Source organism: Hemibagrus wyckioides, linkage group LG14 (assembly GCF_019097595.1).
Source record: "Hemibagrus wyckioides isolate EC202008001 linkage group LG14, SWU_Hwy_1.0, whole genome shotgun sequence".
NCBI lineage: Eukaryota > Metazoa > Chordata > Actinopteri > Siluriformes > Bagridae > Hemibagrus > Hemibagrus wyckioides.
Window position 1 is genome coordinate 23,784,753 of NC_080723.1, and position 25,647 is coordinate 23,810,399.

The window sequence follows — 25,647 nt, forward strand, 5'->3', positions numbered from 1 at the left end:
GAGACTCCTTCCATACAGAGTCACATAAACATCTCCATGCTTACACCATATCGACCGTGCCCATGTCAACAAGCTGTTACCATAGAAACCATACCACATTAGAGCACATTGATTAATGATGCGCAGCTGCACCACCTGACCTGACCACCAATCACAGTCCAGAATTCCTCCTAGTGTTATTTATATATTGAACACATTTATTTTATTTATTTATATATTTTATTATGAATTTTTCAGTCTTTGCTGATAAACCAGCTCTAGCCTTAAGTTCTCATACCTGAAATATCAAGTGTACATTAATAACAGCATCAGTTCCCACTGAGAGGATCTGTGGGGTTTGTTGTTGTTGTTGTTGTTGTTAGTGAAATGGACAGTCTGTATGATTAACTGTAAGCAGATAAAAGTATGAAATTAATAAAGAAAATTTGACCAGTTAGCATGTTAATAAATATATAACTAACTCTATCTCTAACTCTGTCTCTATTTCTAACTCTCTCTCTAACTCTCTCTCTATTTCTAACTCTATCTCTAACTCTATCTCAAAGTCAAAGTCAAAGAAGCTTTATTGTCACTTGAACCATATACAGCTGATGCAGTACACAGTGAAGTGAAACAATGTTCCTCCTAGACCAGAGGTGCTACACAGAACACAAAGTACAGTGACTGCAGTTATTGCAGTTATTAAAGTGACACATGTAACAAGACTAATATAAATATAAATGTAAAGTGAAATGTAAAGTGGCATGTGTGTGCAAACAGGACATTTAGTGTGTGTGTGTGTGTGTGTGTGTCTGACTATGTCCAGCACAGTCCCGTTCTTTTTTGTGCATGTGTGTTATGTATGTGTGTGTGTGTCCAGCACAGTTCAGTTCTCCTTTGAGATAAGATCTTGGTTGTACATGTGTGTGTGTGTTTGCGTGTGTCCAGCTCAGTTCAGTTCTCCTTTGAGATAAGATCTTGGTTGTACATGTGTGTGTGTGTGTGTGTGTGTGTTTGCGTGTGTCCAGCTCAGTTCAGTTCTCCTTTGAGATAAGATCTTGGTTGTACATGTGTGTGTGTGTGTGTGTGTGTTTGCGTGTGTCCAGCTCAGTTCAGTTCTCCTTTGAGATAAGATCTTGGTTGTACATGTGTGTGTGTGTGTGTGTGTGTGTTTGCGTGTGTCCAGCTCAGCTCAGTTCTCCTTTGAGATACCTGATTGCCTGAGGGAAGAAACTGTTCAATAGTCTGGTTGTGCGTTGTGTGTTGTAATTGAGAAGGTGTTTATGGAAATGGGCACTCACTGCTCTGCAAGAGTACAGTCCCTGAAAACTAAACTCTTTCTGTGAACGTTGAAATCTTGTGTGAGCATCTTTGAAGTTAAACAGATATTAGCATCTTAATGTTAAAATGTTAATTAATCAAAAGGATTGTTCAGCTGAGTTGTTGAAAAGTGAATATAATGTCTTACAATGTCATTTTTACGTAATTTGTTTTGTTGTTGATTGCGTGTTTATTTTTCATCTTTTCACATTCTTTATTGTGCCATTTTATTTGAATTTCATTTGTATTCGTACTATTTTTTTTAGTTTATTGTTTGTTTGAAAATTGTAATGCTGATTGCAGTGTATTTTCTTGGCAATGTTCCGTTGTTGAAAGGTGGGCAGACCATCCAGTGTTGAACTGCTATGTTTTAAAGTTGCAGTTCTAAAAACATTTTATTTTGTTTATTGGTGTTTTAATGTTTTAAGCATTCTAAGGAATAGAGTCAAAGCCTATACATGTTAAAAGGTTAAAAGTGAATCTTCATTTATCTTCAGTTTGTTTTTTATTGATTTTGACATTAATCCAGGATTTTTTTTTTATTTTTATTTTACTGACTGTCATTTTTTTCTATTATAAGTATGGCTATTATTTTACCTTGTTTGTATTTCTTTCAACATTCAATATATTAAACAAACAAAACTTGAAGCCTGGACTGTACAATAAACCACACACTACACACAACACACTCCAGTTTATACAGAACTCTCAATAAACTGAGATTTGCACAGGACTCATAAACACGCAGTTTTTGGACATAAACAATTTTTGCACATCAGCTAGGTCTGTAACCTTAAACACTTGTTTAGCACATTACTTATCTCTGTTTTTCATCTCATTCTCCATATTTATTCCTTAAATCTCTGTCTTTAGAATTTTTCTGCTTTTTTTTGTTAAATTGTGTTAAACTTTTCATTTTTTACAGTGTAACTTTAACTCTATCTCTATCTATCTATCTATCTATCTATCTATCTATCTATCTATCTATCTATCTATCTATCTATCTATCTATCTATCTATCTATCTATCTATCTCTAACTCTAACTCCAAATCCTGTAAATGTAAATCTTCAACTCTATCCCTCTAACTATGACTCTAACATTAGTTCTATCTTTCTATCTTTAACTCTTTCTCTAACTTTATTTCTCACTCTAATTCAAACTTGGACATGAACCGTGTCTGATGCTCTTTGAACTCCTCAGGTTTCTGTTTCTTGATCCAGATGTGTCTCTAATCAACTCTGCCAAGAGCATGAAGGGAAATCTCAGGATTAAGTGTGTAAGAAAGCTCTGAAATGAACTCTGATCACCCCGATACACACAGACCTCAACTCATTTGGCATAAAATTGGCTCCCTGGCCATGAGAATCTGAATGATCAAATTTGACTGAGCAGTAGCGAGGACTGTGTTATGCGTCAGTGTTATGACATCACTTACATATTCAGCAGCCTGGGCGCCGTGATATAACACGATAAACACGCTGTATTCCGATCAGACTGATTTATTGTCAGATCAGACTGCTCTAGTGTTACCATCTTTACCACGGACCTCCTTAACACTCTACTTCCGTAATGTTAGCTAACCCCTGTGCAGTTAGCATTACAGGATAAGATAAGATAAGATTTATGAAACGTGATAATAATACAGTGATACAGTCAGTGTTCAATTGGTCAGCACTGCTCTCTGCTGAAAGGGGATTAGTTATAGTTTTATGGCCACTGGTAGGAAAGACTCTCAGAAAGGTTTCAGTCCATGTGCTCCAGTACGACTCTGGAGTCGCCTGCAGGGGGTGTGACATGTTGTCAAGGATACTGAGATGTTTCCTCAGCATTCTCCTCTCTGACACCAGACTCTTCTCCAATGACAGAGCCTGCTTTCCTAAAAAACTTGTTGAGCATCAGCAATCTTCACCCTGCTACCCCAGCACACTACAGCGTAGAAGATGATGCTGGCTATCACTGAGTGGTAGAACATCTGCAGCAGGGTTCTGCAGACATTAAAGGACCTGAGTCTACTGAGGAAGTACAGGTGACCCTGGCCTTTCTTAGTAGATGTTTGTGCTAAGGATGCTAACACTGGATACTTCAAAGCAGTTCATCCAAAGAATGATCAAGCTGCTCTGCATGCTTATGAAACTCTGCCACGTGGACACCAGCTGCCTTTCCTTCACCTGCAGGGAGCTCCTGCCAGCTTTTCTTTAAGCTAGCCGAATGGATTTTGGACTTGGATTGAATCCCAGAAAGAGACAATGAACTTTTTTTTCCCAGAGTTCTGGATGAGGTGAGATTGATTATCTGGAATTTAGCAGATGGTCTCTGGAGATGGGCAAAGGATCAGTGATATAAAAAGGTGAGCACTTGCTTGAGTATGATACTGTATATACTGTCTGAAGGAGAATTCTACAAATGTCCATTAAGCCTCATCATGCTCCGGTCAATTTCATAAGAAATAATAAACAAATAGAATAAGAAGGTTGTTTGCGAATGGGAAAGCATTTTGGGCTTAATTTTTATTTATATAGATTTTACCAAAGAGATGAAGATACACCATACTGCTCATCATCTGAAAAGATAGCGTAGGATTATATTATATTAGGTAGATACCATAAAAAACACATCACAAAAGATTAGACGGCCTCTAGACGCATTTTTGCTCGAAATTTATTACCTGTACTTGAAGTGAAGGCTGAGTTCATTCCTATAAAAATTATTATTCTGTGCATTACAGCTTCGTACGCATGAGTCCCATTTGCCAGACAAATGATCTCCAATTTAATAAATCTGTTCATCAAATGTACATTTATATCGCTCTTATAAAACATTAATGTTGTGTGGACCTTCTACAGATTTCTACAAAGTGTGTTTTTCTTTAAAACAAGCTCATTATGTGCGAGATAGAATGAAAGGTGAAATATTAAACAGAGAATCTCAATCAGTGGCTGATAGAAATCAGAGGGAAAAGAAAAACACATTGAGAAAGTGTTTGAGGAGCAAAACCTCTTCAGAAATGTAGAGAGAAGAAAGGTGAAGTGTTCAGTGTTATCTATAGGAAATGTGTGATAAAGAAAAAATGTCAGCAGAAACAGACATGGTGGTTCCGGACATTAGTGATGGTTTAGTTACGGAGTGTTTAGGCTCGGTGCATGTTTATCAGAACGGAGCAGAAAGAATGAAAGAATGTCCAAGCCTAAACACAGGATATCACGGTCAGAGACAAGGTCACAGGTGAGGTCATAAACAAACAGTATCACACAGTGAGTCCAGGGCTGAGAGTGCTGAGGTAGGTTCAGAATATTTCACTGACTGTTGTTCTCTCTTGCGTAAAAACACTAATACAGTAGAACCTTGGCATACGAAGCATTTTTTAGTATACGAGCGCCGGCATGTACGTCCGGGAGCCATTCAAAACTTGTTAGCATCAGTGGAAAGCCAAGCGAAGCTAACCAAAGCGAGTTTACAAATTTTATTCAGTCAGTGAAAGTTGCTTGGAAAGAGTCACTCCACAATACTAACGTAGCCTTCGACATGCGTTTAAAAGCTAGGTGATTTTTAGAGTTTTTTTTAGAGCTCCAAGCTTGGTGGCACGACTTCCTGTGAGGAGCCTTGGGTCAGTTCTTTGTAAGCAGCCATACAGTTTACATACACTTCGTATCGGTCATATTGGTCATATTTTTGGGTGACTGGAACGGATTATCTGCATTTACATTATTTCTTATGAGAAAATTCGTTTCACTACAAATTTTCACCTTAAGAACAAATTAAATTCCTATGCCGAGGTTCCATCTTTTTTGGGGTTAAGCTTCACATAAATTTCTAAATATTTACACAGCTCTTCTGAATATTGATGCATCTTGTAAAGACTGTGTACACACCCTGACAGGCAGAATATCTTGTTTTAAAGGAAAAGATAACGGCTTTATTTGTAGTTTTGCTTTAGTCTTTGTGAATAAACAGCTAAATCAGATTACATGGTGGCGTGAAAGCTTTTACATCAGGTTGCAAAGTTCACTTTTTCCTGAACGTTCATTAGTTGCCATTAGAAGAGACTAGGTCTGATTATATATTAGATTAGATAAATCACTATTTAGGAGAAAGGACACACACACACACACACACTCACACAGGATGTGTAAACTGATCCAGACATTATGCCATCATTACCATCTGTTACATTAGTCAATATTAAATTATTGTGTTATAAGTCATTATTAGAGAACTGCTCCATTAATCACAGGTTTAAATAGAACTGCTGAGCTCTTTATTTTTCTCAGTGTGTGTGTGTGTGTGTGTGTGTAAATATAACCACTGTCAATAAAGAGTCTATTTCCTTTCATTGACTGTAACATTTATGATGAAATGTGGGTGTGTGTGATGTCCAGTTTCTGTGTGTAGAAATTTACTCTGCTTTTATACTCCAACATTGTGAATTGTGGAAAAATGTAAGCGCTCTACATCCTGGACCGTGTGTGTGTGTGTGTGTGTGTGTGTTTTCTTTCTCTCTGAGCTGCAGAGTTTAGAAGATTTACCCACATGAAATCTGTGTGTGACAGACTGCTTGAGACAGTGAGAGACATAGATAGATAGATAGATAGATAGATAGATAGATAGATAGATAGATAGATAGATAGATAGATAGATAGATAGATAGATGACTTCACTGCTCTCTCTGTTCCTCCTCCTGTCTCTTCTCTCCCCTCTGAAGCTCTTCTCCACAGGCGTAGCTGAGGGGGATTTCAGGCTGAACCTCTCGGACTGTTCCCTGGACTGAAGCGTGCTCTATCAGTGTTCATTAAAGGTCAGTGTCAAGCGAGCACTTCCTTTAAAGTACCAGTTACTCCATGGGGAATCTGAAGGAACCCATCAGGCCCATGTGCTCTCCTGATTCAGCTGTTTTTATTCTAAAGTAAGATGTGATTTCTGCGCTACACTTTATTGTAGTCCATTTCAGTGGAACTATGCTACTACACTAAAGGGTTCCTTAGCATTAACATGGTGAGATTAGCTAACAGCAAGTGATTCTGCTTCCATCATCTGTCATACCCCCGAAGTTTTATTGTCATTGTTCATGTTACTGTGATATTGCAGCTATTGCTGATAACTGATGACATCATCAATGCAAAATAAAATTCTTTCCACACTGTACTGTACTGCAGTTTACTGTACCATTATTGTACTGTACTGTACTGCAGTTTACTGTACCTGTGCTGGACTGTACTGTACTGTACTGCAGTTTACTGTACCTGTACTGGACTGTACTGTACTGCAGTTTACTGTACCATTACTGTACTGTACTGTACTGCAGTTTACTGTACCTGTACTGGACTGTACTGTACTGCAGTGTACTGTACCATTACTGTACTGTACTGTACTGCAGTTTACTGTACCATTACTGTACCATTACTGTACTGCAGTTTACTGTACCATTACTGTACTGTACTGCAGTTTACTGTACCATTACTGTACCATTACTGTACTGTACTGCAGTTTACTGTACCATTACTGTACTGTACTGCAGTTTACTGTACCATTACTGTACCATTACTGTACTGTACTGCAGTTTACTGTACCATTACTGTACTGCAGTTTACTGTACCATTACTGTACTGTACTGTACTGCAGTTTACTGTACCATTACTGTACTGCAGTTTACTGTACCATTACTGTACTGTACTGTACTGTACCATTATTGTACTGTACTGCAGTTTACTGTACCATTACTGTACTGTACTGTACTGCAGTTTACTGTACCATTATTGTACTGTACTGCAGTTTACTGTACCATTACTGTACTGTACTGTACTGCAGTTTACTGTACCATTACTGTACTGTACTGTACTGCAGTTTACTGTACCATTACTGTACTGTACTGCAGTTTACTGTACCATTACTGTACTGTACTGCAGTTTACTGTACCATTACTGTACTGTACTGCAGTTTACTGTACCATTACTGTATTGTACTGTACTGCGGTTTACTGTACCATTACTGTACTGTACTGTACTGCAGTTTACTGTACCATTACTGTACTGTACTGTACTGCAGTTTACTGTACCATTACTGTATTGTACTGTACTGCGGTTTACTGTACCATTACTGTACTGTACTGTACTGCAGTTTACTGTACCATTACTGTACTGTACTGTACTGCAGTTTACTGTACCATTACTGTACTGTACTGTACTGCAGTTTACTGTACCATTGTTGTACTGTACTGCAGTTTACTGTACCATTACTGTACTGTACTGTACTGCAGTTTACTGTACCATTACTGTACTGTACTGTACTGCAGTTTACTGTACCATTACTGTACTGTACTGTACTGCAGTTTACTGTACCATTACTGTACTGTACTGTACTGCAGTTTACTGTACCATTGTTGTACTGTACTGCAGTTTACTGTACCATTACTGTACTGTACTGTACTGCAGTTTACTGTACCATTACTGTACTGTACTGTACTGCAGTTTACTGTACCATTACTGTACTGTACTGTACTGCAGTTTACTGTACCATTACTGTACTGTACTGTACTGCAGTTTACTGTACCATTACTGTATTGTACTGTACTGCGGTTTACTGTACCATTACTGTACTGCATAAACTGTATTGTTCTGGACTATACTGTACTGTCATAAATTGTATACTGTAGTATACTGGACTATACTATGCTATACTATACTATGCTATGCTATGCTATGCTATGCTATACTATACCATGCTATGCAATACTATACTATGCTATGCTATGCTATACTGTACCATGCTATGCTATGCTATACTATACTATAGTATACTATGCTATACTATACTATGCTATACTATGTTATGCTATACTATACTATGCTATACTATAATATAATATACTATACTATGCTATACTATACTATGCTATACTATACTATGTTATGCTATGCTATACTATACTATGCTATGCTATACTATACTATAATATACTATACTATGCTATGCTATACTATGCTATACTATACTATACTATGCTATGCTATGCTATACTATACTATACTATACTATAATATACTATACTATGCTATACTATACTATACTATACTATGCTATACTATGCTATACTATACTATGCTATGCTATACTATGCTATGCTATGCTATGCTATACTATACTATACTATACTATACTATACTATACTATGCTATAATATACTATACTATGCTATACTATGCTATACTATACTATACTATGCTATACTATACTATACTATACTATACTATACTATACTATACTATGCTATACTATACTATGTTATGCTATGCTATACTATGCTATGCTATACTATACTATAATACACTATACTATGCTATGCTATACTATGCTATACTATACTATACTATGCTATGCTATGCTATACTATACTATACTATACTATAATATACTATACTATACTATGCTATACTATACTATACTATGCTATGCTATACTATGCTATGCTATACTATACTATACTATGCTATGCTATACTATACTATACTATACTATACTATACTATACTATGCTATAATATACTATACTATGCTATACTATACTATACTATACTATGCTATACTATACTATACTATGCTATACTATGCTATGCTATACTATACTATACTATACTATGCTATACTATACTATGCTATACTATACTATGTTATGCTATGCTATACTATACTATGATATACTATGCTATGCTATACTATACTATACTATACTATGCTATACTATGCTATACTATAATATACTATACTATGCTATATTATGCTATACTATACTATGCTATACTATGCTATACTATACTATATTATACTATATTATGCTATACTATGCTATGCTATACTATACTATACTATACTATACTATACTATACTATACTATACTATACTATACTATGCTATACTAGTAGTTTAACAACAATGGCGTGTCTTCTACATTCTACAGTGAAATTTCCGCATGTCAAGGGCATCGCTTTCATGTGACATGCCATTATTGTTAAACTACCGGAACCGGTAATAAAGTTTTGGCACTCATCCTAAACCGCCATCACTGTGTGTGTTGTGGGAGTTTTGTATGCAGCAGCAGTGAGCTCCATATTACATTCCGGCTCCTCTGTTCATGAATGTAATGTGTGAGTAACTGTGCGTGTGTGTACACGCATGGAAAAAGTCCAGTAAACAACGTTAACACAGTCAGTAGTTTATGTAAGTCTGCTATTGCACAAAATATCTTCATAAACAAAGCTGACGTCAAATCAAGGAGACCGGCTCACAGACAATGACGTCAATTCATCAGAATCTCCGTTTCCCCTGTCCACACAATACCACTGAAAACGGAGAGTTCTGGAAAATCTTCACTTTGGAAGGAGTTTTCCAAAAGCTTCGTTTTCAACGTCCTCAAACTGCATTAGCATGTGGATGAAAGGTCAAAACACAGAGAAAAATCTCCCTTCTTATAAATCCCCGGGTACGTGTGGACACGGCCTTAGTTACAAGTGCACATGTCTGGAAACACTGATACTGTACACTTCATTACAATACAGTTCACTACATTCTAAAGGCCTCTTCTTTCTTTCATGCAAGTCTTATTTTTTTGGTGGTGCACTTATTGAGGAGTTTAAGAAAGAAAGCAATACAGAATAAAATTCTCCAAATTTTTACAGTCTTACTTTTTTATTAATTTACTTCTTCTACTTTTACTTTCCATACTTGAATACATTCATGAAAATACTACTTTTGATACTTAAGTACAGTTTATTTCAGATACTTTAAGACTTTTACTCAAGTAGAATTATAACGGTTGACTTTAACTTTTACTTGAGTCATTTTCTAACAAAATACCTGTACTTTTACTCAAGTGTGGCTTTTGTGTACTGTATACAACACTGGAACCTGGTGATGATTTGGTATCAGGTGTGTTTTCCATCTCTGCTGTACATGTAAATTCTATACTACACTGTACTGTTCTCTGTTGTAAATGAGACTTTAGTGTGTAGTGTGATGATGTATGTGGTGGTTAATGTTTCTATACCCTGATGATGGTCTATGATAATGAATAAAGAGAGGATGGTGAGGGAACTACTGTTCTACTACTGTTTCTAGCTGCTATAATCCAAGTGATGACAGGTACTAAAGTGATCTGTGGAACATTAAATGTAACTATAAACAGATGGAATTATTTTAACTTTGGTTGAACTTTGTACATGTGAAAAATAAAGGCTACTTAATTTAATTTACCATCTTCTAATGGTTACTTCCAAAGAAAAAAAGTCATCTCAGACTCATGACAGACATGAGTTCAGTGTTCTTCAGTGGGCTTCAGGAGAATACCTTAGGGATGTGGAAGACCGGGAGATTTGCAGCATGAAAGTGCTCCTGAAAAACCTGCAGGAATTGCCTCCTGCATCTGACCATCTGAACGTGGAACAGAATCACAAAAGAAATGTTTGAGTCATCTCGTGGAATCATTGCCAAGAAGAACTGACGCTGTTTTGAGCTCAAAGCGAGACCCGACCCAGTATTAGTACAGTGTCCCTAATAAAGTGCTCAGAGACTGTTATTTTTACTATTAAGAGACCTGGACTGAGTGGCCAGATTAGTCACGTGATCGATTTGAACGCTGTGTGGTAGTGTGGAGTGGAGTGGATAAAGTGTGTGTATTTTACGTACTATAATGCACGGGTATGCACCTGTGGATGGCATCCGCTCCTGTGCGAGTGTCTAAGAGAGAGGGGGGGTGATCAGTGAATAGGGGGCGTGTCTCCGGTATCCATGTGGTTTGGTGCTGCTGTTTCGGTGCTGCTGTGTGGCTCAGAAGCGGAGTGGCTCTTCATCGCGCTGTGAGGATAAACACCGCCGTGTTTCTCTCCATCACAGACTGTAGCGGAGGAACACACATCACACCCTGGGATTTTGTAACGGAGCTATTGTGTGAGAGCGCGGGGCTGTTTCGGAAGCGCGCGTGCTACCGGAGAGGATCAGCGTGTCTCCGGCGTGTCTCCGGGAGTGTGCTGTAAGTGTGCTCTCTTCACTTTTTATTTATGTTTGCATTTATTTATTCATTTTTATTGTGTGCCGTTAAACACACTGTCGCCCGCTAACTGATCCAAAACCGTAATAAACACTTATTCCGAGGCGCTTCCACGTGCGGGAGATGATCCGCCTTCCACGCGCCAGCATTTCATCGGTTCTGAATGTTTATTGAACCCCTTATGGTGTCAGCGTGCTGAATCTAATTCAACCTGTCAGACCGGACGCACTGCAACCCGCTTTCCTTCTGTTTATATCACACTAACACACACCGAGCCGCGCGCGCACGAACTCAACACGGCTGCAGGTGAGAAGTACAGCGGTGGTCAGAGTGGTCCGAGTGATGACCACAGGTGTTCAACCTGCACAACTGCTGCTCATCTAACACTGCATGGGATAAGCACCAACACCTAGTGAATGAACACTCATAACAATAAATAAATAAACATAGCCGAGTGAATTAACACATCTAATAATAATAAATAAATAAATAAAACATATAGCCTATAGTAAATTACCACTAATATAATAATAATAATAATAATAATAAAAACACTAAAAGAGAATAAATAAATATAAATAAAAACACCTAGCCTAGTTAAGTAACTACAAAAAAATAAACGTCTAGACGATTAACTCTAATAAAAACACACACACTAATTAAAAAATAATGAAAAGGCCTTGCCTAGTGAATGAACTTTTAATTTAAAAAAAACAAAAAAAACAAACACAGCATAGTGAATTAACTCTAATAAGAGAAAATAAAAACACCTAGCATAGTGAATTAACACTAAGAGTGCAGAATAAACTCATCCAGTGTGTTAATACTACACACTAAAAAATACTGGGTTAAAAACAACCCAATCTGGGCTGTTTTTAACCCAGCTGCTGGGTAAATATTGGACCAACTACATGCTGGGTTAATTTAACACAGCAAAATGGGTTATTTGTTTAACCCAGCAAGATGGGTTAAATATTCCATCCAAATGCTAGGTCATATTTAACTATAATGCTGGGTTAATTCTACCACATAAATTTGTCAAATGTTCGATCCAGATGTTGGTTCATATTAACTGGAATGCTGGGTTAATTCTACCTCACAAATAGGTTGTTATTATTTTCATGTTTAACAGTAAATCTGTACAAAACTACCTATCTTTCACTACCCATGCCTATTAAACAGTTAAATTACTTTGATATGCTGGTCTATTTTTTGCAAACCATACATATCTGTAATAAACAACACCCTATTAATTGTACAAATCATGGAAAAAAATATTTATTTTTCAATAGCACAAGAGCAGATAATTCGAACAGCAACATCATTACTATACTATTACTCATAAGCATTAAGGCCAGAATGGAGTACTGTAATTGCACAAACAGGCTGGGGCAGCTGCTACAGAGCAGGATCTCTCTGTGACTTCAGATAGCTTCTCTGCAGTACAAAACTATCCAGCCCTGCTCTCATTGTAACATACTTACAAACATTGCCTATTACTTTCAAGTAGGCGTCTCTATTTCACAGAAACACTACACATAAATACAATAAACAGTTACCAACTAAACAAACTGTTTAGTGGGTAGAACCATAGATAAGATACATGGAACTACTCTGAGCCAATGGGCAGCAGAATTAAAGAATCAAGTCCTCTAGTCTCTACTTGCAAGCAAGTATTGCTGAATGTATAAATTTCACAGGTCTGGACTCACTTCCTCCCATTTCATAGACCACTTTCTGGATAAATTCCCATACAGGAGCACACTGCTTTGGATAGTTAATGTCAAAAATATAAAATGCCTTGAAGCACACATCAACTGCCCCAAGTATTGTGCTTTGCTCCAGAGCCTGTCCCACCAGAATGACGAATGCCTGAGAGCAGCGCTGGTCATTATCTCCCAACGTCAGGATGTAGGGGTACGGCCTTGACACTTCAGCCTGCTGGAGGTATTCCAAAAAAAAAAAAAAAAAAACAATTTTACCCAGTCATTTCATGTACAGGAAATTGCAGTTTCTTTTCCCGTCTCAACAGGTGTGGGATCTTGTCTGCATATATAGGCAGCCATGTTTCAAAAGGTTTTGGTGCAGCCTCTCCATGAAAGAAGGTCCTGTGCAATCTAAAATGGATGGAAAACAAAGTCAATAGCTGCCATGCTAATATAAGATTGTTATAAATGATTAATTTCCATTATATACAGGATAAATTTAAATTCCACTATATACCATGCCCGGATTGGTTAGATGTAGGAACTCTTGTAGGATCTCACGTATATCTTTAAAGTTATTTCCCCTTATCCACTGTGTACAGGACTGTATCCTGCATGTATGCCGACACTTGGCTGAGGGGCTGAGAATTGTGTCTCTTAGTTTTGTGTTTGTGAGAATTGTGTTCTTTTAGTTGTTTGGCTCTCTCTTCGGAAATAGTAGAGTCTATAAAAACACAAAAAGGAATACTGTCAATGTTAATATTTGTGTTTTGCTTTATCAACACATTTTTCAGTTTAATTATTACCTGGTATGTATGCCCGTTCAGGCTCACCATCTTCTTGCCTTTGTGGCCTGCTCACAGATCTCAGCTTCTTTCTAATGTTCCTAAGCCTCTCTTCAAGAAATCCTTTGGTGGCTGGATGGTGGTTCCGGCCTTGGGTATACCATATATCCTGGCAAGAAGTGAAATCGTATGTGAATAGAGACCTGGCAGATCTTTTTTTCCTTTCCCATTTTCTACTTTAAGCAAAATGTAAGAAAATTTTACAAGGACTATAAAAGGCAATTAATTGCATTTAACAGACACATTTACATCATCTTCAGAACATTCAAAACATTTTTAGTTTGCATCAATTCCTCTATAAAGTTTTTCAAAAAGTACTCACGCAACCACTGCCTGATGTGTCTTTCAAGCAGGGAAAAGCCTAAACCAAAGATGAAGCCAAGGCCTTTTTTGTTTCGGAGGTAGATCTGTAAACATATATAGAAAAACACAAGATGAGTCAAAGACAGCGCTGTTGGAAGTCATGCGAGAAGTGGTTTCAAGACCTACACAATTATGTTATAATGAACCTGTGGGAATGCAAAAGTAATAGTTAAGACATTCAGGTTGATTTTTATTTTCCAACTCTGTTGTTCTGCAAGTTGGCTATTTTTATGTACAGTTATGGTCTCAATGTCTGTTTTCATTGGCTGTTAACAAAGAGTCTGATAATTGTAAACCACATAATCCTTCAAAGATCATGATGTATCATGATTTATGGCCATGATTTATCAAACATGTTTCAGCAAATTATGACGTTGCTGATATGGATCTTTGAGAGAGGTATGAGTCCTTCACCTCCACATACAACAGCTGTGACTAAACAATATGACTACTGCAGACTTCTTCCCATCTGTGGTTATTTTCCATTCACTCTGGATCCACTGTGACTTGGAATTTAAGAGTATCAGCATGCATTTTCTCCAACCTTAAGCATGGTGGTCTGTCTATAAAAACAAATCTGTTTTTAAGTACCTTTCTCCAAACTTCTCCATGAGGTGTGACACCAAAATTCGAACCAGGCGTCATCTCTGCTTGATTGTGATCATACCATCCTCATCAAGGCTTTCAAGAATTGCCCTGCCATCATTTGAGGCTGTGAGAATCTGGCGGACATCCTGTAAAAAAATACACAATTTGATAATAAAGTTTTGTTACTGTTCAGTGCTGAAAAACAAAGTGAACCATATGTCTTTAAAAATGGAACTTACAAATTCTGGAACTAGGTGTAGTACACATGGCATTATCAGACCCACTGGTGCAGTTTGTTCCTCCACAGGGAATGGAGGCATGGCAGTTGGTGGGGCATCAGAGCTTGTATGTGGTGTAGAAGGTAGCACAGCATTTCCAGTCCAAGCAGAAAAGCAAAGTTAGTATAACACATATTGAGCTTATACACATATTAGAAGAAATAAAAGCAAAATTATGTATAAATACTTACAGTCCAATTTATCCCATCCAATTAGTCCAATACAGAACAAATACTGAGCATCCTCGTGCATTTTAGACAGAATGACTTTTTATACAAAATAAATGACTATCGACTAAACAAATAAGACAATTATTTCAAGTTGTAAGCATGTTTTGTCAAGCAAGACCTTTATACCGATATGTCAAACTGAAAAAACAGTATTCATATATACATGGATTTGCTGGGGGCTCAGCTGATGTACTTTAAAAATGTCTATAGCGTAGAGAAATGTAGAAATTGTCATCATGCTCTCTGTATGACTTGACTGCATGTAGTGGATGATGATCACGCAGCTCTCTCACATCAACAGCTGCCAAAACTGGAGTGGGGCTCACACTGTATGCAAAGAAATGCCTCTCAAACCCTTTTGTTTCCCACTGCTGTACCACAAGCTTTATTGTTGGTGTGTGTGTTGTTTGTCCCAGAATGAAAATGGTTTTTATGAGCCCAAATTGGGGCTCTCCATCTGGGTCATAGGACATGAATACTGTCATGCCTGCTCTATATGAAGTGCCCTGAAAGGTAACTCGGGCCGGCACAAACACTTCACTGAAAAGGGGAATACCTATTAGACCACTTTGGATCTCTTTAACCCCCTCAAAGTTGCCAAGAAAGGTAGTGTGCCCTGGACCAACTTCTGCATTGTGGCTTAACACAGAGCCACACATAAAATTGTAACACTGCATTATCTGATGCCGAAAAGCCATGGTTTTGCAAATGTTTCGGAAGTTGCACGTGACATGACTGACCCGTTTGAAGAATCCATGTTTAGCCTCAAAACGCATTGCCCAGAACAGGTTGGCTGTACGTAAATCTGCTTTGTGACTATGGACATCACGTTATAATCCAGTATCTTCCTGTGTCTGCACCCTCAAGACATCTCTATTTGCTCTGCACCACTGACATACATAATTTCCATGGAAGCTTTCAGTGTAGCCAAGAATGGCATTCAAGCCCAGATTGTCTCCCACTACCTGGACAACTGTGAACTTAACAACACCATGAAAGTCGGGGGTATCAACAGTGATGCCATCCCTCTCAAGACACCTGATCTCTTCAACAATAGGGCACAGCACTGCATCAAGACTTTAGGTCTTTGCATCATCTGATTTGTAAACTGCTAGAAGAAAGTGTGACCGCAAACTTGATAGCAGGTCCGGTGGCAAGCTCTTCATGATGAAATATATAAATCCTAACTTGTGAATCCCAGTCTTCGTTCCAAGGGAATTGACAGTTTCACAGTCATCACTGTACAGCAGTAGCGGAACTGAAACCTCTTTCAAGAATAGTGGATGCGTTTTACAAAACTCCCCATCAAAGACATCCTGAAGTGCATCACCCTCTCTCTGCTGCCATTTCATCATGGCCTTCAAAATACCAGGAATTTCAAGTAGCCTGACAAGAAGGCACTGTAGTGGAATATGCTGATAGGAATCAGGAACTGCAACTTATCGGACAGTGCCAGTGGTGGAATCCCATTGCTGTACATAGGAAACCCCAGGCAAAAACTCCTCAACTGGGTGAATAAAGTTTCCTGATTTTGCAAAATACTGCATCTGTTTATAGTCTGTTTCCAGTTCTCTGAAAGGCTCAGCTGCATCAGAGAACTGCAACATGAGCTCTTCTACTTTTGGGCTTTGATCAAGACCATATTAGTCTGCTCACAATATCGCAGATTAAACTAGAGGTCTGTTGTACCACAAAGTTTAAGTTAGAAAATGTCTGGGCAGATTTAGACTTCAGATTAGCTAAAAAAAAGGGCCACCCGTTCGATAATGCCCTCTTGCTGTAGTTCATCCCATTCATCCTCAACTTCCTGTCCTAATTCCTCTTCGGCATTAAGTTCATCGTCAGGCTGGGCCGGCTGTTCGAGAGGCTCATCAAGAGTCTGTTCAACTTGGTTTTCATGCTGCTTCACTATAAGTCTTCTATAAGACCTGATGTAAGAAAAAGTTCTGCCACAACCACTTTCACTACATTGGAAATATGTTGATGAACTGTTTATATGGTGTACTGCTCGTAAATGTGTAAAGAGACTCCTGACATTCCCAGGAATTTGCCTTTTACACCGAAAGCAAACATATGCCATCTGTCTTGGGAAACTTTAACAAATGATCTGCTAAAATAATAGTGCTAAAAGTGGGGAAAATTAAGCCCTTTCAATCCGCAGTGACCTTAACTACTTACAAATTCTCTGAAGTATTTCATGAACTTTAGCCTTGGGCCAATTTTTGGGATTATACAGTTGATGGTCCCCTCATCTAAAAGCAGAAAGCTTTCTTCATCTATTACCTGATCTGAAAGACAAAACGACACAGAACACAAAGACATCTTGTCAACATTAAAATCATAGAAGCTAGTTAACATCTGTAGCCTGACAGAACAGTACAATAAATATAGAGCACACTAAAAACATATTTTAAATAAGGCATAAAATAAATGATCTCGTTTCATGACACATCTTTAATATGTATTTAAAAGTAAGGTAAATGTGACAACCAGAAGGTAGCCTATATGCAAATTCAATCTCATTTATAAATGGGTTGTCACTATCAAATTCTGGCAGTGTTTAGGTAGCCAATATGTTGCTACGTAGACTCAACATGTTGTGAATGAAGGGTACATTACAAAAAGACAAAGGGTACACTACTTGACTGAAAAATAAAAAACACTTGCTTACCTGTAAAGCTATCTATCAGGGCAGGAAGTTGCCATTCTGTTAATTTCCCTCTGACAAAGCTGTCCATTAAGATAGGGTATAGGTAGTCAAAAAAAAAAACATGGAGACAGCTATGCATACCAAAAATAAAATAGCAAGATATGCATGTCTTTTAGGATAAAGCTCCCTGCTAGGAAAAAAAAAAAAAAGTCAGACTAGTTGATCTTGTGGTCTGCGTTGATTTTAAGCTAAATACAGAGGAAATGCATTGTCATAGCTGGTGTCATACTGGCACATTGCAATCACCCAAATATCAATCATTCCATCTAGTAGTTATCTGTACAATGAAAATGTCTGCAGTACTTTTTCCTGGCGCGTTGACAGATAGTTAATTTAGCCTGAGTCACAAGCAACTTTGATTAAAGAGGGCTAATTGGTCAGCTTAGATGCAGCAGCTATTGTCAGCTAGGGTCAGCTAAACTATCAAGCTATATAGCTCAGACCAGGCTGAAAGTTTGAGTGTAACGTTAACACGGTAACACTAATAAATGTTACAAACACAGTGATAATTTTTCAGTCATATGTGACTTAAGTGGGTGAAAATGTGTATACAGACCTTGTATTTCACGTTATTTTCGCTTAAATGCACGAGGGGGCTGAACCATCATCAGCAGTGTGGGAGCCCAAAAGAGAAGACACGAAGTTGACACAGCCGTTGAATACACCGCTGAACTTTGGGGGAGGGGCGGTCTTGTCTGTGATGTGTCAGCAGTCACTAGCTAACCCAAACCAAACCCAGCGGCTAGGTTACACAAAAAGTACCCAGTTCTCTGTAAATAACCCAGAAAAATGACCCAACAGAGGCAACCCAGCGTTTGGGTAGAAAAAATAACCCAGCATTTTTTAATGTGTAATAATGCTGAATGAAGCACCTGAGCTTCTGAATAAACACCACCAGTGCTGCATTAACACTGCCTTTACTCCAGCTCTTACTGCAGCACTGAATTAACACTAATGTTCTTGTAGAAATTCTCACAGTGTTGCATTAACACTGCTGGTACTGCTCTCACATCTACAGAGTCAAGCACTGCATGAACACCTAGACTGTGTGATTAACTGGGACTAATGAATTAACACACATTGTTAATCTGTTAGTCTTGGATTAACTCTTACAGTGTTGCAGTAACACATACACCTGCAGAGCTGCTGTAGAGTCTGTAGGTGTTGATGAGAGTCTATAGATGCGAATGAGAGTCTGTAGGTGTTGATGAGAGTCTGTAGGTGTTGATGAGAGTCTGTAGGTGTTGATGAGAGTCTGTAGGTGTTGAGAGTCTGTAGGTGTTGATGAGAGTCTGTAGGTGTTGAGAGTCTGTAGGTGTTGATGAGAGTCTGTAGGTGTTGATGAGAGTCTGTAGGTGTTGATGAGAGTCTGTAGGTGTTGATGAGAGTCTGTAGATGCGAATGAGAGTCTGTAGATGCGAATGAGAGTCTGTAGGTGTTGATGAGAGTCTGTAGGTGTTGAGAGTCTGTAGATGCGAATGAGAGTCTGTAGATGCAAATGAGAGTCTGTAGGTGTTGATGAGAGTCTGTAGGTGTTAATGAGAGTCTGTAGGTGTTGATGAGAGTCTGTAGGTGTTAATGAGAGTCTGTAGATGCGAATGAGAGTCTGTAGGTGTTGATGAGATTCGGTAGGTGTTAATGAGAGTCTGTAGGTGTTAATGAGAGTCTGTAGGTGTTAATGAGATTCAGTAGGTGTTAATGAGAGTCTGTAGGTGTTAATGAGAGTCTGTAGGTGTTAATGAGAGTCTGTAGATGCGAATGAGAGTCTGTAGGTGTTGATGAGAGTCTGTAGGTGTTGATGAGAGTCTGTAGGTGTTAATGAGAGTCTGTAGGTGTTAATGAGATTCTGTAGGTGTTAATGAGAGTCTGTAGGTGTTGATGAGAGTCTGTAGGTGTTAATGAGAGTCTGTAGGTGTTAATGAGATTCTGTAGGTGTTAATGAGATTCTGTAGGTGTTAATGAGAGTCTGTAGGTGTTAATGAGAGTCTGTAGATGCGAATGAGAGTCTGTAGGTGTTGATGAGAGTCTGTAGGTGTTAATGAGATTCTGTAGGTGTTAATGAGAGTCTGTAGGTGTTAATGAGAGTCTGTAGATGCGAATGAGAGTCTGTAGGTGTTGATGAGAGTCTGTAGGTGTTAATGAGTTTCTGTAGGTGTTAATGAGAGTCTGTAGATGCGAATGAGAGTCTGTAGGTGTTGATGAGAGTCTGTAGGTGTTAATGAGAGTCTGTAGATGCGAATGAGAGTCTGTAGGTGTTAATGAGATTCTGTAGGTGTTAATGAGAGTCTGTAGGTGTTAATGAGATTCTCTAGGTGTTGATGAGAGTCTGTAGGTGTTGATGAGAGTCTGTAGGTGTTAATAAGAGTATGTAGAGTCTGTAGGTGTTACTGAGAGTCTGTAGAGTCTGTAGGTGTTAATGACACACTGTAGAGTCTGTAGGTGGTAATGAGAGTCTGTAGGTGTTAATAAGAGTCTGTAGGTGTTAATTAGGATGCTGTAGAGACTGGTTTTCAGTGGTTGTGGATAAACAGCAGGTCTCAGTGAGGTGTTTATAGAGACGTGAAGCTCCAGTAGAGAATGGTGGGATGTGAACAGCCGTGTTTCCATGCTGCTTTAATCAGCAGATAATTATGCATGTGGAATAGAAGCTCTGTACAGAAGAGAGAGAGGAATCCAGACCAGAGCAGTGTGTGGATCTAGAGCTGTGGAGTTTGTAGAGATTTGTGTTTAATAATCAGTTAAACACAGGAGTAATCAGTGTGTGACGTTCTGAACTCCTCTACACACCAGGCCTCATGTTTGTCTGTGTGTGTGTGTGTGTGTGTGTGTGTGTGTCTGGGTCTGCGTGTGTATGTGTGTGTATGTCTGCGTGTGAGTGTGTGTGTGTATCTGTGTGTATGTGTGTGTGTGTCTGCGTGAGTGTCTGTGTGTCTGTGTATCTGTGTGAATGTGTGTGTGTGTGTGTGTGTGTCTGCGTGTGAGTGTGTGTGTATCTGTATCTGTGTGAATGTGTGTGTCTGTGTGTATGTGTGTGTGTGTGTGTGTGTGTGTCTGCGTGAGTGTCTGTGTATCTGTGTGAATGTGTATCTGTGTGAGTGTGTGTGTGTGTGTGTTGTGTTCAGTTAGAAGTCAGAGTTGTGTATTAGAGGATGTTGTGCTCCAGATGTTTTACTGAAATCCTTTTTTTTTCCAAGTATTTTTCCTCCTCTGTGAAATCGTGAATTTGTTGTTTGTAAAAACAAAATGATTGATGATTATTTATTTACCAGTTTATTAGGAGGACAGTCATAAGGTCAGTCAGGACAGGAGGACAGTGATGAAGTCAGTCAGGACAGGAGGACAGTGATGAGGTCAGTCAGGACAGGAGGACAGTCATAAGGTCAGTCAGGACAGGAGGACAATGATGAAGTCAGTCAGGACAGGAGGACAGTGATGAGGTCAGTCAGGACAGGAGGACAGTCATAAGGTCAGTCAGGACAGGAGGACAGTGATGAAGTCAGTCAGGACAGGAGGACAGTGATGAGGTCAGTCAGGACAGGAGGACAGTCATGAGGTCAGTCAGGACAGGAGGACAGTGATGAGGTCAGTCAGGACAGGAGGACAGTGATGAGGTCAGTCAGGACAGGAGGATATTCAGGACAGAAGGACAGTGATGAGGTCAGTCAGTACAGGAGGACAGTGATGAGGTCAGTCAGGACAGGAGGACAGTGATGAGGTCAGTCAGGACAGGAGGATATTCAGGACAGAAGGACAGTGATGAGGTCAGTCAGGACAGGAGGACAGTGATGAGGTCAGTCAGGACAGGAGGACAGTGATGAGGTCAGTCAGGACAGCGTTAGGGTTAGGGTTAGATAATCAAGCAGTTAGAAGTGAAGTGCTATTCAGATGGGATTACTTTTCTGGATGTGTGTGTGTGTGTGTGTGTTAAATTATGTTGATGTGATAGGTGATGTGTATAATCACAGAGCTGAACTGTTCGTTTCACGGAAGCTACGATCCTTCCAGATATGTAGAGAACACGCTGGACTAATCCCAGAATAATTACACTCTCCTCCTCCTCATGAGAAACTAATCCCGTATGAATAGAGTCAGAGCTTTAAAAGCAGACCAGCTCTTCACATTCAGATTCGGAGCTCTTCCTCATTTCCTAGCGGTAAATGTTAACAGTGCATGTTCTTGTGGTTAATCACCGAGCCGCTCTCTTATACGTGTCAGGCTTCAGGAAATGAACCCTCAAGGACATGAGAGAGTGAGTGAGAGAGAGAGAGAGAGAGAGAGAGAGAGAGAGTGTGAGGCTGAACTCTGCACTCAGCCCTGATTAACACTGCTCCTCACTCCATAACCTAGCACAGATGTTAAACGCTGCACTGTGGGTCAGCTGAGGAACTGGTGATGACTGAAGCACCGGTGTGACGGTCAGTCGTAGGTCAGAACACCTGCGTCCTTCACATGCTGGTCATTCATATCACTTTCATTTCTGTAGAGCTTTACCACCACAGTGCAGCTTTACAGCAGTGAATAAATCCCAGATATAAGATTGAAACTGTTTAAATGTGTCTGTAATGAATGAGGAGGAGAAGCTCCATGAGATGATGTGAGGAAGTGTGTGAGTGTGTGTTTGTGTGTGTGAGTGTGTGTGTGTGCGTGTGTGAGTGTGTGTTTGTGTGTTTGTGTGTGTGTGTGCGCGTGTGTGTGTGTGTTCTCAGGAACATGAGGTCTATTGTTTCTGGCTGAACTCAGCGCTGTGTCCCACTGCACAGTGTTTCTCTTATTTCTGTTGTGGAGATGTTTGTGTCTTTCTGCTATTGTTTATTCTTTCTGCATGAACAACACACACATACACACACACACACATACACACACCTTACTCTTACCCCCCAGACACACACACAAATCTTACTCTTACACTCAGCCAGAGAAAGAGAGAGACAGAGAGAGAGAGAGAATTGAATTGAATTTGAAAAAACTTTTATTTACATCTTCTCAGTGAATATCAATAAATAGAGAAAAATGTCATTTAAAGGATGGGGTTAAAAGATAAATAAATAAGTAATTAAGACAGTGTATGTGCAAATTGCAGTTTTTCATCGACAACACAACACAGGGCTCCTCTACAACACCAGGTTTCCTCAAACACAGACAGGTTCTTTGTTTTTTTATAGAACACAAAGTCAATCAGAATCCTGGACTTTATGAGTGCTGTAGTGACCATTACAACATTGCGACAGCCATTTTGTTCAACCTGGTGCTTCCGACTGATGTAAATGCCCATTTTCGCTTGCCCCAGAACAAAGTTTAAAAGCTGGCATCGAGCTCGTCTTTTGTGTGTGTACCTAAAACCAAGAATAAATACTTTTAGTGAAAACTTTTCGTTAAAAACACTAAAAATGTTCTGTAAAACGGTAAAAAGAGACTGTAGTCTGGAACATTCTGTGAAAGCATGAAAGATAGTCTCTCTTTGATTACAGAAGGGACACGAGTGGCCGGCCTGGGGACAGAGAACAGAGATAAAAGCATTGACCGCAACAATACCATGTAAAATTCTCCATTGTAAATCCCCAGTTCTTTTCGGCAATGGTGGCTTATAGAGTGACCTCCACTCTGGACGCTCTTCCTCACTCAAACCGAGGACAGTGCGCCAGGGTGTGTCCACTCTCCCCCTAAGCGACCGCATATTAAAAGCTTTGACACATGCTTTATAAAACGTTTTTCCAGTCACATTAAAAAAATTCATGTTTGTGATATTTTTACAGTCCAAAAAGTGACCAGTGCCTTCCTGTCCACAGTCCACAGACAGTGCAAGTTCGGGAAACGGGTCCTCTGAGTCGGGGTTTTCAGTTCCAATAGAGTAGTCCATGAGCATTTCCCTCTCCTCACGCGAGATGACCAGAGTCCACTTTCTCAGCAGCTGGCTCACCGCCCTCTTTGACCTCACGCCTAGCCGAGCAGCTACTCCGACAACGTTCTGTAGGTGAGGTCCAGCGACATCCACCAGGTGTTTGAGGGTGGTGACACCAGACGCGAGGAGAGACTGCGACAGTGAAGAGTCCCCGACGTCCAGGCGTGCCCCGTATACCAGAGGCTCTTGAAGTAGCCAGTGAAGAGAGTCTGTGGCTGTGGTTCTTTGCACCCTAAAAAGTCTCCAGATTCTGAACAAGTTATGATAAAAAGCAGGCAGTCTTGCAGTGTTCAGTCTCTCTGGATTCATTAAAAAGAGTGCCTTGTCCATTCTCATCTGCCCAAAAGATCTTAAAATGGCACTGGACACTTGTTTCCAGCTAAAAAACTTTGAGCCACATAAAAACTTCTGTAAAAACTGTAAGCGAAAGGTTGCAGTTCTGCTCTGTAAATGTATAAGACCTTGCCCACCTTCCTCTTTGGGTAAGTATAAAATTCTGCGTGGCACCCAGTGCAACTTATCCCAAAAAAAGTCTAATAAAATTGACTGGATTTTCATTAAAAGGTCTGTAGGAGGGTCTATACAGGCTATTTTATGCCACAGAGACGATGCTACCAGATTGTTAATAATTAGCGTTCGCCCCCTGTAAGACATTTTAGGCACCAGCCACTTCCACTTTTCTAGGCGACCAGTTACTTTTTCAATGACTCCTTCCCAGTTTCTCTGTGCGAACGAGTCATTACCCAGGTACACGCCTAGATACTTAAAGCCTTCGCTTTTCCAACTTAGGCCTCCGGGGAGTTTAGGTACCTCGCCTACCCACTGGCCGACTAAAACAGCCTCGCTCTTAGACCAGTTTACCTTTGCAGAGGAAACCGCTCCAAAGTCCTTGGACACCCTGTGTAACATGTCTATATCACTCTGACTGTCGACCATTATTACAACGTCATCTGCGTAGGCCGACAGGCGGATAGCGTTCGGGCAGTCAGGGATTAAGACACCTTTCAGCTTAGCTCTTAGCGTATTCAGAAAGGGTTCAATGGCCAGAGTGTAAAGCATCCCTGAGAGAGAGCAGCCCTGCCTTACCCCCCTACACACCTTAAACGGAGCACATAAGCCACCATTGAGTTTCAGTATATTTTCTATGTCACAGTATAGAATTTGTACTTTGGAAATAAAATCTGAGCTAAAACCAAAAGCGTTAAGGGTTTTCCAAAGGTAGTTGTGTTCAACTCGATCGAAGGCTTTCTCTTGGTCTATGGAAATGAAAGCCATATTCAGCCCAAAAAGTTTGGAGACACTGAAAATGTCTCGAACTAATGAGATGTTGTCAAATATGGACCTCCCGGGTATGCAGTAGGTCTGATCTGCGTTTAAAACCTCGCTCCCTACCTCGCTCCAGAACGCTCCCCAGTCTTGTAGCTAAACCTTTAGACAGCATCTTGTAGTCACTACAAAGCAATGAAACAGGTCTCCAGTTCTTTATGTCTGTCAGGTCCCCTTTTTTGGGTAAAAGAGTGAGGACTGCTCTCCTACAACTTAATGGTAGCAGTCCTCTTGTCAAGCTGTCGTTCAAAACCTCAAGTAAGTCATCCCTTAAAACATGCCAGAAAGACTTATAAAACTCTGACGGAAGCCCGTCTATGCCAGGCGCTCTGCCACACTCCATACTCATTAATGCTTTGTGCAGCTCTG

At 39.5% G+C, this 25,647-nt stretch overlaps 1 protein-coding gene and 1 long non-coding RNA gene across 3 annotated transcripts in view; one reads left to right on the plus strand and one right to left on the minus strand.

Moving 5' to 3' along the window:
* The first annotated feature begins 11,078 nt into the window (after positions 1 to 11,078).
* Positions 11,079 to 25,647, plus strand: part of LOC131364273 (CMP-N-acetylneuraminate-beta-galactosamide-alpha-2,3-sialyltransferase 1-like) — a 59,381-nt gene continuing 44,812 nt past the window's right edge. For both annotated transcript variants that reach the window (XM_058407370.1, XM_058407369.1), the window contains exon 1: positions 11,079 to 11,315. The gene's annotated coding sequence lies outside the window, so the exon portion shown is untranslated. The remainder of the gene's footprint in view (positions 11,316 to 25,647) is intronic.
* On the minus strand, positions 12,692 to 17,631 carry LOC131364282 (uncharacterized). The gene is made up of 6 exons (XR_009206443.1): positions 15,075 to 17,631; positions 14,839 to 14,981; positions 14,207 to 14,291; positions 13,846 to 13,993; positions 13,557 to 13,763; positions 12,692 to 13,450 (listed from the first exon to the last, which is right to left on the minus strand). It is a non-coding gene; the product is annotated as an uncharacterized LOC131364282 (long non-coding RNA).